Source organism: Acomys russatus, chromosome 15 (assembly GCF_903995435.1).
Source record: "Acomys russatus chromosome 15, mAcoRus1.1, whole genome shotgun sequence".
NCBI classification, from domain to species: domain Eukaryota; kingdom Metazoa; phylum Chordata; class Mammalia; order Rodentia; family Muridae; genus Acomys; species Acomys russatus.
This window is the reverse complement of record NC_067151.1, coordinates 44,435,663-44,449,306: the sequence shown is the minus strand read 5'-3', so window position 1 is coordinate 44,449,306 and position 13,644 is coordinate 44,435,663.

Genomic DNA, 13,644 nt, shown 5'->3' with positions numbered 1-13,644 from the left:
TATACAAAGAACTTGGTAATGAACACTGAGCTAATGGCAGTCCTAGGTTTTCATGAGATAGAATAGTGACAGTCACTAAGTAAGGACTGGAAAGATGGCTCTACTGGTGACGTGCCTGCTACTCAAGCCCATTCAAGCATGAGGACATAAGTTCAAGTCCTGTCTTAGTTAGGGTTTCTATTTTTGTGAAGAGATACCATGACCACACAACTCTTACTAAAAAAATAATAATAATAATAATTTAATAGGGGCTTGCTTACAGTTCAAAGGTTTAGTCCTTTGTCATCATGGCAGCGTACATGAGACATGGTGCTGGGGAGGTAGCTGAAAGTTCTACAGCTGTATCCATAGGCAACAGGGAGTGAGAGACACTGGGCCTGGCTTAGGCTTCTGGAACCCCAAAGCTCATGCCCTCAGTGTCACACTTCCTCCAACAGGGCAACACTTCCGAAGAGTGTCACTCCCTGTGGGTTTATGGGAGCCATTTTCATTCAAACCACCATAGATCCCCAGCACCTGCGTCACAAGCTGGCCATGCCCCTATGATCCCATTGCGGGGTACTGGAGACGCGGGGATCCCTGGGACGTGGTAGCCAGTGAAAGGAGTAAGCGACACATTTAGTGTGAGACCTTGTCTCAAAAAAAATCCACTAAAAGCCGGGCGTAGTGGCGCACGCCTTTAATCCCAGCACTCGGGAGGCAGAGGCAGGCGGATCGCTGTGAGTTCGAGGCCAGCCTGGTCTACAAAGTGAGTCCAGGATGGCCAAGGCTACACAGAGAGACCCTGTCTCGAAAAACAAAAAAAAAAAAAAAAAAAAAAAATCCACTAAATACATTCTCTGGTATGATGTTTCCTTTTGTCATCATTTATTTTGGGGTTTGTTACCTTGTAGAAAGTTATAAACATCCAATGTGGTTTATCTTCTAAGCCTCTGAATAATGGATGTGTTAAAAACCTCTGAAGTAGAAGCTGGAGAGATGCTCAGGGGTTAACACATGTGATGCTCTTGCAGAGGACCCACGTTCAGTTCCCAGCACCTACATGGTGGCTCACAACCATCCATAACTCCAGTGCCAGGGAATTCAAGGTCCTCTTCTGAGCTTCCAAGGCACACACATGGCACACATACATACATGAAGCCAAAACATTCAGATGCATAAATGAAAAGACAATTTTTAAAAAGAAAACCTCTGGGCTGGAGAGATGGTTCAGAGCTTAAGAGCATTGCCTGCTCTTCCAAAGGACCTGAGTTCAATTCCCAGCAACCACATGGTGGCTTACAACCATCTATAATGAGATCTGGTGCACCCTTCTGGTGTGTAGGTGTACATGCAAGCAGAACATATTATACATAATAAACAATTTTTTAAAAAAAAGAAAAGAAAACCTCTGAAGGAAACTCCAAATTATTTAGGAATCCTCTCCACATTCTAAACTTGTCAATTATCACTTTGAGTCATGCCTTTGATTTTTTTCTTTTCTGTCATTGCTGTACAAATATGTGCTTTGTGTTGAACATACTTTTTCTGGCATTCTACGATATATGGGCACACAATACAGGCCTCTATATGTATAACCTTTTCAACTATACATATGAAAGTGTACCTTAGTACGTTATTATGAAGCACAGGCCCATAAATACTACAAACATGAGCCAGTGACCCAGATGAAAAGCAGAAAACCACGAAGTTTGCTTCCCTCCTTTTTCTGTCGATCCTCCATCTCTATCTTTCTGAGCAATATGTCTGTATCCCTGGATTATTTATGTTTAAGTTTTTGCCTGAGTTTGTTTTGTTGTTGTTGTTGTTTTGTTTTGTTTTTTATTTTGCTTTTTTAAAATAAAAATCGCTATTGAAACGAACTTACAAATAAAAACATCACACAGCTAGATTAATGTAGTTGCGCAAGCACTTGCCCACTCCCAAACTCTAAACATCTCCGTGAGCTTTACTTTGAGTTTTACACACTTTCCCTGTCAATTCAATTTTATGCAGTTATACACCACAAAAAGAAAGGAAGAGGGAAAGAAAGAAAGACAGGACAGAGTTGAAACAAGAAGAACCATTAGTTTTTATCTTCTTTCATGGGGTTTTGGACTTTATAAAATGCTATCTTGCTGTATATGATCCCTTAACACTTGCCTTTTTACCCACAATTGTATTTCCACATCCTCACGTTACATATAGCTGAAATTCCATCCTTTTGTTCCTGTACATTTTATGACCAATATACTTGTCCCCCTTACAGAAGTATGCGATTGCTAAGTTCTGGTTTGTTGTTTGTTTGTTTGTTTTTGGTCTGTTTTGCTTTATTTTAATGAACACTCATGAATTTAAGTGGGTGTTAACTTATAGTGTGCATGTATCAAAATCTCTTCAGGGTGTAGACATGGGAGTGAAATACGTAGAAGGTAGGCACTGAAAATGTTCAACTTTATAATTTATAGTTCAAAATGTTTTTTGAAAATGCTATTTCTAGTTACAGTCCTACGAACAGTGTGGCCAAAGTTCCTAATGCAAGGGACCTCGTAGATTTTGCCATCAAAGTGATTCTGTCGTAAAAGTGGTTTTCAGTATTGGTTCTCTCTGTAAATAGCTGACATAGTTATAATAGTTAAGCCATGTAAATCCTTACTTAGTTCATCTTCTAAAACATTTCCAGATGAAATTTTTGATAATAAATCTTAATTTTGAATGGTGTTAAGGAGGGAAAGTGAATGTTTTAGTTGTACCACCAGGAAAAGAAATTCATCATTTTAAGTAAATGTAATAGTATATCAACTTGGACTTATTTTAATATCCCAGATGTTCTGTCAAATGAAGAATTAATGTGAAAACAATAATGTTCAGGTACAACATAAATTTATTTTACTGTCCTCAAGAAGCATAGGTTTATTTTCTATAACCCAAGTCTTTTGTCAACCTCAGAAATATGTCGAGGGTACCTGTTTTCTGAATAAAACTGATACCACTTTTCCTAAGAAGTGATCATCCAACTTTCTAGCCTTCCCTCTAATAATCTCATAAAACTTTCCTAAGTACTGATGTTAATTAGAACGTATTAATTCTTTTATCCTAATCAAAACATGTCAGTGCTCTCCCCAATTTAGAATAGTAAGAACGGTGTATAATTAGTTGTTTGGCAGCGCATCTGCTGGGAACAAGAATAGCATGGATGGGCAGACAGACTATGTCTCCCTCCCTATATGTGGTAGGTGGGTATTTTTTTTTTTCTTATGAGCAATACAAATGGAAAAATGTAGCTTCCAGAGCAAAACTAATTGTTGCGTAGTCTAGCAGAAAGAGAAGGAAACAATTCTTGGGAATTATTGGTACTGAGGCTGGAGAGATGGCTCAGTGGCCTTGGTCATGGTGTCTCTCCATAGCAATAGAACAGTGACTAAGACAAGCAGGTTTTGCTCCTGAAGGAATTCCTCTGTTTCAACAACAACAACAAAACAAATAAACAAACAAAAGTCATTATTTTGTGGGCAAAATCTTCCTGTTTTTACTCCGACAGGTTCCCCATCTCACTTCCTTCCGTTCTCTGCTGATCCACTCGTTCGCAGAAAGTTATTCTCATTTACACCTCCCAATGATAGACCCGGTGAAGTCCCATCATGCTTCACTGTCTCTCGTGATGTCTATTTAGAAAGCAGTGAAGTCTCTGAAGCAATGCGGTGCATGAAGGAGCCTATGAAGGAGCAATTACAGCATCTTCTTCACTCTCCAGCAGGTTTTTTTTTTTTTCTATTTCAATCAGAGGAATCAACTCTAAACAAATAAGTGAGAGCCAATGATAATTTAACTATCTTAAACCCAAAAGGAATGGCCTAATTTTGGGGTCATTTCACCTCAGAGGTGAGAACACCTCTTCCCCCCTGGAGGTAGGGGAGAATATGAACTTATAGAAATAAAAGAAAAGCAGGAAAAATAGAAAAATTAACTGAACTGTGAAGACAAAATTTAACATTTTCATTTACACTGTTTTGAGATAGGTCTCACTGCATAGCACTAGCTGTCCTGGAACTCACTATTTATACCAACCTGGGTGTTGCTCCTATCTGTAGCTCTACATCCTACGTCCTAGGATTGTAAGCTTGAGCCGCCACACCTGGCTGGAGATCTATTCCTTTTTCTTTTCTTTTTTCTTTCTTTCTTTCTTTTTTTTTTTTTTTTTTTTTTTTTTTTTTTTTTTTTTTTTTTAAACTTTTTATTGGTGTGAATTTCACATCGGGCACCCCAGGGTCACTCATCTCCCTGCCCTTCATATCCACCCTCTGACCTTGTAACTTCCCTCCCAACAGAAAACAAACACAAAATCCACAAAAGCATCTATCTGTGGAAGCTGTGGCATGCCATGGTGTGTCACACAGTACACCCTTTCGCCCAAACAGCTTGACTTGCAAATGCTCATTGCAATGAGTCAGTGATCTGGCTCGAGGCCTCTGGCTTCTGCTACACCATCAATACTGGGTCCCCATCAGGAGTCCTCTCAGATAGGCTCTTGTTGCCCTGTGTCATGGAGATCTTGCAGCTTTGCATCTTCAGGACTGGCTTCTTCATGCGCTCCAGCAGTTCATCGATGGGGTAGATGTTGGGGTGGGCCAACTCAGAGCCTCGGTGGAAGCTGAGGTAGTTGGCCCACCAGCTCTCCTATGCCTGTACCACCAGGGCTGCCTCTCCCCAACTTTGCACAGGTGAGGGGCAGGGACAACTCTCTTACTCTCATTCCCGCAGGCCTGGCTCTCACACATGCATGCCACTATGGCCAGCTGTGTTGTGCAGGGTCCACGGGGCTCCATTCCTAAGGGTTGGTGCCTAACCAGTTAACTAAACATTTCCACTGACATCACCTCCTTCCAACTCAGCATATTCAGTGCAGGCTCGTGTTCCCTCTGCCCTGCTCTTTCTCACCCCCCATCCATCCCACATATCCAACCTAGCTGAGCTATTGCTCTCACCTCCCCTAGCACAAACATGTGTGTTCCTTTCTACTCATCCATGGTAACTCTTCAAGTCAACCTTCATTGCACCAACTGGAGTTGGTGCACAGCTGTGCCTGTGTCCTTCCGATCACCCTTGTCCAATCCACTCTATCTTTAGCAGCAGACAGAAAACATGGGTGTGAGGTTGTAAAAGTAAGAGAAACCTGGAAATGTCTGGGTGCTTTTAAGACCATAAATCCATTCTGTAAGTGTCTTACTTAAGGCTCTTAAATAGCCCCTTAGACAGCCTGTACCTTGGAGTGCTCTCCAGAGGAGAAAACCCCACCATATACAATATATATGGCATATGTATGGTTGAGTCTGGTTCATTTTCTTTTACTTGGTCCAAGGCCTGACTATGTAGCCCAGGCTTAAAACTGACGACTGTCAACCTCTGCCCACAAGTGCTAGGATTACAGGTGTGGACCATCATACCCAGCTCTGATTTTAAAGCGAGGTCAGGGAACCATGTTTGTTCTATTCTCCGATGTGAGTGAGCACAGGTAGAAAGAATCCTGGCATATCCTAGGCATACTATAAATACACATGAGTGTTCTGAAACCACTCTTCCAGTCCACTCAAAGGCAACAGCTGTTAGCAGTGAGTGCATCTTCGAGTCACGGATAGCAGTGAAAAGAGAAGTCAAAGAAGGAGGCGTCCATGGTAGTTGAGAACTGATTCTATTAGCTGAGAGAAATCAAGGCATTCCGAGTTTTCAGGTTTAATTTTCTTACACTTGCCAGACACGGTGTCATGTGGCTTCAGTCACAGAACTCAGAGTCAAAAGCAGGCAGATCTCTGAGAATTTGAGGCTAGTAATACAGCAAACTCCAGAACAGCCAGGGCTACATCGTGAAGAGCCTGTCTCCAGAGGGGATGAAGACTCCTTACTCTGGTATTCAGTTCAGCTTAAAACATCACTTCAGACTTAGTTCTGTGGTTTGCAAGAAAAAAAGGGCTTTAACAAATGGGTGTCCATCATCCCTCGTCCTAGTTGGTCATGAATGGTGACAAAGCAGAGGGAGAGAAAAGAGTCTATGACCAAACATTGAGAAAATACAACACTTACTGGGGCCTGTGTTCTCCTTCCCTACTTACTTTATATCCTTTCTATTTTTTTAGGCTTTTTATATTGTGCAAAACTTCTTTTGTACTAAGAATATCACTCAAGTATGAAGGAGAGATAAATCTATTTTTTTTAGGATCCCAAGTGCGGGATCAGAATAGTCTTGTGAGAGAACAGGTGAGGTTAATCCACTAGAAGACCAACCACCTCGTGTGGGAGCTTGATTGTTGCCAGCTGAAAAGATCCCGTGAACAGACTCCGGGAGGAGATATAGAAATGAGGCAAAAACTGGAGGCAGGGTTTTTTGGAGACTTGGGATACTTTTGGCTGCTCATCGCTGCACTTTGAGACACTACTCCTAGAGAGAACCACTTGAGGGAAGGCTTGGGGCTCCAGCTCCTGCTGAGGTTCTGGGTTCTGGTTATTCCAGGTCCAGCAGAAGAAATCCTGCTGATCACGCGAGGATCGCTCCTCGGAACTGATATCCTTGGGGTTTTGTTGTTGTCCTCCTTAATCCCCATCTCCTATTGTTTTGGTTAGCCGGGTTATAGGTGACGTATGCTCGGTTAATAAGTTGTAATAAAATATATTGGTTAAGAAAATTGAGCCTATACAAGTAAATAATTTTTTGTCTTATCACTTATCTTTGCATTACTTAAGAGAATCTGAAATATAACAAATTTCATTTTATTTTATTATTTTTATAATGGTACATTCCTCCGACTACCTCTTGCTACCATTCTGAAGATGCTGAAGGCTATACACTGTTCATTTGTTACTTCACCTGTTTACAAATTGACAAGTCACTCTGCAACGTCAGAATGTCAGGCACTGTGCTAGGAACCAAACAAATTGGACACAATGCCTTTTCCTCACAGAGTTTGCAGTGAGAATGGTAGACCTTTGATGAATAATCACTTTTGATTATACAACAGCACACAGACCAACATTGTTAACGTCCCAGCATGAGGAATACTGTCTGTATAGTGACTGTTTCCAGTTTGCCTAGTGGTGGAATCTGCTAAGAGTCAATAGCACCTTGATGGCAGAAGAATTTGTCACTTTTGGGTTTGTTTTTTTAAATGCACATTGCTGCCTTCACCCTGTTCTGTAGGCTCAATTTTCTTAACAAATATATTTTATTACAAACTTATTAACCGAGAGCACCTCACTTATAACCCGACTAACCTAAACAATAGGAAAAGAAGATTAAAGAATACAATAATGAAACCATAAGGATATCAGTTCCGAGGAACAATTATCCTGGTGCAGGCAGCAGGATTTCTTCTGCTGGAACCTGGAGTCACCAGAACCCGGAACCTCAGCCGGAGCCCAGAGCCCCGAAGCCTTCCCTCGAGCAGTTTTATCTAGGAGCAGCTCAAAGTGGAGCGGTGACCGGCCAAAGGCCCCGCCTCTTGTTTTTGGCTCAGTTTTATACCTCCTTTCAGAATTTGTTCAAGGATGTTTTTCAGCTGGTTTACAACCAATCCCCCCACACAGGGTGGTTCGACTTCTAAGGGGATAAATATCACCTGTTCTCTCACAAGTCTTTTTCTCAACCCCCACTTGTGATCTAAACAAAAACCATGTTTATCTCTCCTTCACTGTTCTCTTTCCCTTCCATCCCAGAATCACAACTTGCAGCCATCTCCCCTACTCAAAGCATGCTGCATGCCTATCAGAATGGCCAAATGCTGGAGGGGGTGGGTGTGATAGGAATGCTGTTCTGGTGGGAAGGTAGGAACAGCACCAGGAACAGCACTTTGAAAGAGTTCAGCAGTTTCATACAAAACCAAGCCTCCTATTGGCACACTGCCAGCAATTGGCACACAGTGACATTTGCCCAAATTAGTTGAAAACATATCCACAATCTTACTTAGGAGTTCTGCAAGTTTGAGGACACATTGGGACAAAAAACAAAAAACAAAAAACAATGCTTATGGATATTTAATTCACAGTTGTCAACTCTTGCATGCAAGCAAGATGTATTTTTTATTTTTTATTTTATGTGTAGGGGTATATTTGCCTTCATGGCAATGCATCATGAACCTGTCTGGTGCCCATGGAGGCCAGAAGAGGGCATCAGGTTCCTGGAACTGGAGTCACAGACAGTTGTGAGCTGCCAAGTGTGTATTGGGAATCAAACCAAGATCCCCTGAGAGCAGCCAGTGCTCTTAAGCACTGAGCCATCCCGCCAGCCCCCTTGATGTCTTTTAGTGGTCAAATAAACTGGTATCTCCAGAAAATGGAGTCATTCTCGGCACTGAAAAGAAATGTGCTATGAAACCATGAAAAGACGTGGAGGAAACTACAGTAGACATTACCAAGTGAAAGAAGCCAACCCAAACACACGGGAGGGATAAACAGTTGACCACAGGTTTCCAAGCCAGTAAGACTACTGTACAGTACACTCGTGGTGGGTGCGTGCCACTGTGAGTGTGTCTATGTGGAAACCCACAGAATTTAGACACCAAAGGCAGCCCTAACATAAGCCATCCTTGTGATTACAAAGTGTCAGTGTGAGTTCACTGATTTTAACAGAAGAGGAGGCCGTGTGTAGAGGGTAGAGGGCATAAATAAGGAAATTCTCTACTTTCTGCTCTATTAAGCTGTGACAACTGATCTAAAAATATCTGTGCAAAGGTAGAAACATGAGGGGGCTGGAGAGATGGCTCAAAGGTTAAGGGCACTGACTGTACCTCCAGATGTCCTGAATTCAATTCCCAGCAACCACATGGTGGTTCACACCCATCTATAATGTGATCTGATGTCCTCTTCTGGCCTGCAGGTGTACATGCAGGCAGAGCACTGTATACATAATAATAAATAAATCTTAAAAAAAAAGGTAGACACATGTGTGCTATGGAAACTTTTTAAAAGAAAAAAAAAGCATGTGATTGAAGGGATCAGAAAATCTTTATGTGAGGCTTGGTGCATGAGAAGATTTTGAAGTTCAGTAAATGTAATTTGAAGTCGAAAGATAGACTTCTGGGGCCAGTGACATGGCTCAGGTGAGGGGGCTTGCCTCCAATCCAGATGGGATAAGTTCCATCTTCAGAACCCACATGGTGATAGAAGAAAACAGACTCTTGTGAATTGTTCTCTGAACTCCACATTTCCGCTAAGGCACATATGCACCATCACACAGGCAAAGTGATAGCTCTAATAGTTAATTAAAATAAATCACACTTGGCTCTCAGTGTATCTCACACTAATTAATAGTTTTGCGAGGGACGTATAAGTCTTATCACAGTTCATTCACATACTGAGAGTGTCGTGTCCATCTTCTGTGCAGTCTTTTCTCGGAATTGGCTGATCCCATCTGCAATTCCGAGCAGCACAGTTACAGTTCTATAAAATTAAGGCTCGAATCAATGTAAATTTAGGACCAGAGTGTCCGTGAAAACATGAAATAGTGAGTCTCAGAAGTGGTGGCATCCAATATAACAACTACATCTGAGACAGGTGCGGAAATCAGCGTATCTGCTCTTGGGAAAGAGAAAGTTGTAAGTGAGCCTAGAGTAAACATCCCTCTGTTGTCACGGCAAATGCTTGCCACTCTATCAAGATGTCCTTTGCATAAGAACCTAGGGCTGCTGCTTAAGACCCAGCCAGAGGCTGAACCAGAGGCCTAATTTCTGTGATGTGTCTATTTCTAGTTTTTAAAATCTGTACCTTTACAACAGAATTCTCTCACGTGGCTCGGGAGCTTAGTCGAGGAGTACGTTCTTACTTGGTATTCATCCCAAAGATTAACTGTTAGTGAATAATACAGCTTCGTCACGGTCACAGACAGTTCTCAAGGGAGGGAAGGGAAGTGTGTGCCTGAGAATTGGATCAGAAATGTGATTTAATAACACATGCTTCTAACTCTGTTTTCTCTTTAATAATGTAAAGTCACACAAAAGAGAAACCAATCTATTTGGTTTTGTTTTGATTTTTTTTCCTAATTTTTAGTCCTTTAATCTTGTACACACACACACACACACACACACACACACACACACACACACATGAAAACATAATACTGCTCCCTTCTGAGGAAGGTCCCCTGTAAGTTGGGCTCTGGACAGCTAGAGTTCCCTTTCCCAGGAGGGCGCTAACAGCTTGTTCAGTGGCATTATCCCTTACCAAGAGATCACCCTCCATTGATATGGAAGATCTGTGCTTAGGGGAAAAAGGATTTTCAGGGAAGAAAGATCAAGAGGCCAGGAAAGGTGAGGTGAATTAGTATAGACCCACCACATCAGTCATGACCTTGAGAACCCAGGGGAACAAAGGCACACACACACACACACACACATCCCACAGACTCAATGATCCACTTGCCTCTGCTTCTCAAGTACTTGGACAAATGGTGTGCAACCATGTCCCCTGCCTGGTAGAGCTTTTTGAATGCTTGTGTCTAGTTCGAAGGACATATAAACTGTGCACAGTACTTAACACAAACAATAATCATCCCATTGATGGCTCTGGTGATCAGAAAGTGATGATTTAACAAACTTACATTCTCGCAGGTACATATTGTTTATTATATTTAAACTTCACTCTTTGACAGCACATTTAGAAAATGTTTGGGCCTTTACCAATAGCCAACCCAGTTTTGTTTTGTTTTCCATTTAAAATGATGAGAAATGGGTGCCAGTCCATGGTATCTGTAACATCGCTCTCAGTGCTAGGCCACTCGTGTTCAGAGGGACACTATATGGACTCATGTTCTGTGGTAGAGGTCAGATCCCCCAGCAGAAAAAATATGTCGTGTGTACTGAATAGTAGAAAGTGCCCCCAGAGAAGAGCTGCCTACATGTGACTGAGGTGGGGGACTTGGGATGGTTGTCCATGTGGCCTCAATTGAGCTGTCCTTCACCAGTAGGCTTTTAAACCTGATTTTTTTTTTTCTGACTGGCATGTAGCCATGGAACCAGGAAGCTCTTTATTGAACATCTTTATGCCCCCCCCCTTTATTTTTAGAACAAATAAAAAATACAGACACAGCCACCAAGTACCTCAGGAAGTCACTAATGAAAGTCATTGATAGTAAACATCAAAACAGAAGATGTTTCTACTTCCTCCAGACTGAACCCCTTTGGCTATGTGAGCACATATGAGAGGCATGACACATCCTCACCAGGCTCTGGATGCCTGGCCAAGCTTCTCTAAGCAGCAGACTGTTGAGAACATCTGACGGTACCTGTGTCGGGGAGGGGCAGCTGGCACTGGAAGATGTAGAGAGATGGCTCCCTCGGTAATTCTGACACTCCTCGACAGCACAATTGACAGAGGGCCCTGCTGTACCCCATCTCTGAGTCATGCTGAGGTCAGGCTTGAGGTGGGCTACTCACAGCCATTAACCAAGTTCTGCAGGGACACTAAGTACCAAGATAGGTGCAGTCCAAGAGACCTAGGATGCTAACACATGACTTTGTCTAGGGGACTTCCTGACAGCTGTCCTTAGATGCTGGGTGATCTGGGTGGTTTGTGCCTCTGCCCTTCTTACCACCTTTCACATCCTGAGTTAGGCTGGGTGGCAGTTTGACAGTTCTTCCTGTCTGCCTGCCTGCCAGGCTTCTCACGCAGGTGTTTCCCCTAATAAAAATCCTTCCTCAGAGAGCAGCTGACTTTCTTAGACCCAAAATAAGACACTAAGTTAGGAAGCCCTGATTCTCACATTGCTTGGCACTGCCTCAGAAATAGAAATCTTGTAACAGTTGTATGTGATCATTGGATGAGTCCCCAGTCAGGAGGCTGCTTTTCCATGGTGTGACAGCTACTCTCCACAGCCAGCCTCATGTAAGTTCTGCCACATTAGCCTCTTAGCCTTGCTTCAGCTAACCAATCATTGCTCTCAGCAGCACTCACAGCATCTCTTTTTAAATAAAGCAATTGGTTTCTTCTATACTTCCCCCATACCCAGTGAGGGCTGAAAGACACTTGTTTTTCTCTTGCATTTTTGCCCAAGTGAGGGATTTGCTTAATTTTACTTTTTTCAATATAATATTTTTATTGATTATTTGGGAATTTCACATTGTGCTCACCAATCACTCTGAGCTTTTGCTGAGGCCAGGCTTGCGGGAGGCTTGCCTCCCACACTTGTGACCTTCCCCCTAAAGAAGGGGGGAAGACAATGAGGAAGGAGGAGGAGGAGAAGGAGAAGAAGAAGAAGAGGAAAAAGAAGAGGAAGAGGAGGAAGAGGAGGAAGAGGAGGAGGAAGAAGAGGAGGAAGGGGAGGGGGAGAAGAATAAGATGAAGAAGGAGAAGGAGAAGAAGAGGAAGAAACGACAAGTCCAGTTTGTGTTGCCCATAAACTCAATGAAGCATGGTCAAACTCCCAGTGGCCAGCTTAGTCCCAGCACTTGGGAGGCAGAGGCAGGTGGATCTCTGTGAGTTGAAGGCCAACCTGGTCTACATAAGGGAGTCCAGGACATCCAAGACTACAAAGAGAAACCCTGTCTAGAAAAGCAAAAAACAAAAACAAAAATTTAAAAAAAAACCTCCCCATTTGCACTCCTGCCAGAAGCCACCAACTGTGAAGAGCTACACTTAGCATCCTTATCACAATTGTGTAGAGTCCTCATAGATGGTTTCATGTCTAGGCTGTTACTTGGGGGTAGGGGTCACAGAAGCTCTTTATGTCCCTCTTTCTCAACTGTGAGTCTGCAGTCATCAATACCAGCACAAACGTGTCTCTCTTGACCTTTACAGTCAGTGAGAGCACTGATCATGGATTAGTTACGGTACATACCAAAGACATCAACACAGCCCTCTGATGCAGCACAGGGCACTGACACCATCATTGCCTTCAGTGGCAGCACAGGCCGTGGACATCAACATGGTTTCAGGTGGCAGCACAGACCACAAGCATCCACATGGCCTTTGGTGGTGACAAGGGCCAGAGACATCAACACGGCCCCTGACTGGAGTAGGACCACGGACCCAGACATGATCCTCAGAAGCACCGTGACCCATGGGCATCAACACGGCTTCAGGAGGACATCAGCATGGCTTCAGGCGGCAGCACAGGCCACAGACAACCACATGAACTGCATGCTTCAACACAGTCTGGGACAGTGGGTCACAGGTAGCATCATGGCCTCCAGTGGCAGCACGGACCATAGAATTCTTTCAGGGATGTCCAGTCTAGAAAATGAACCATTCTTCATCTCAAACCTTCTGTTGTGGCTGGGCTGAGTCTGCAGAAGCTCCAGACGACTGCACACCATCCTGTTGGCCCTACTGAGCAGTGACATGATTCCCCGTCCATCGCAGACTTCTCTCCCACTTGCCCCTTCTGTCGTGTCTCTAGTTCCACTTCTCTCCACCAGGCACACACCACTCTGCTCCTCCAGCTTTCCCACCTCTCCATGGTATATTTGCTCATCATAGTGGCATTGGAAACTGCACTGTGTCCCATAGTATATTTTTTGCCCAAACAGCTTTCCATGCAAATATTTACTGCAAGGAGTTGTTGGTCTGGTCCAAGGATTCTAGTTTCTGAAGACCCAAAACTATTGGACCATCAACCAGACTGGTCTCAGATATTCTGCTGTTGCCCAAAATCGGGAGTGTGTTGTGGCTACACAGAGCATCTGG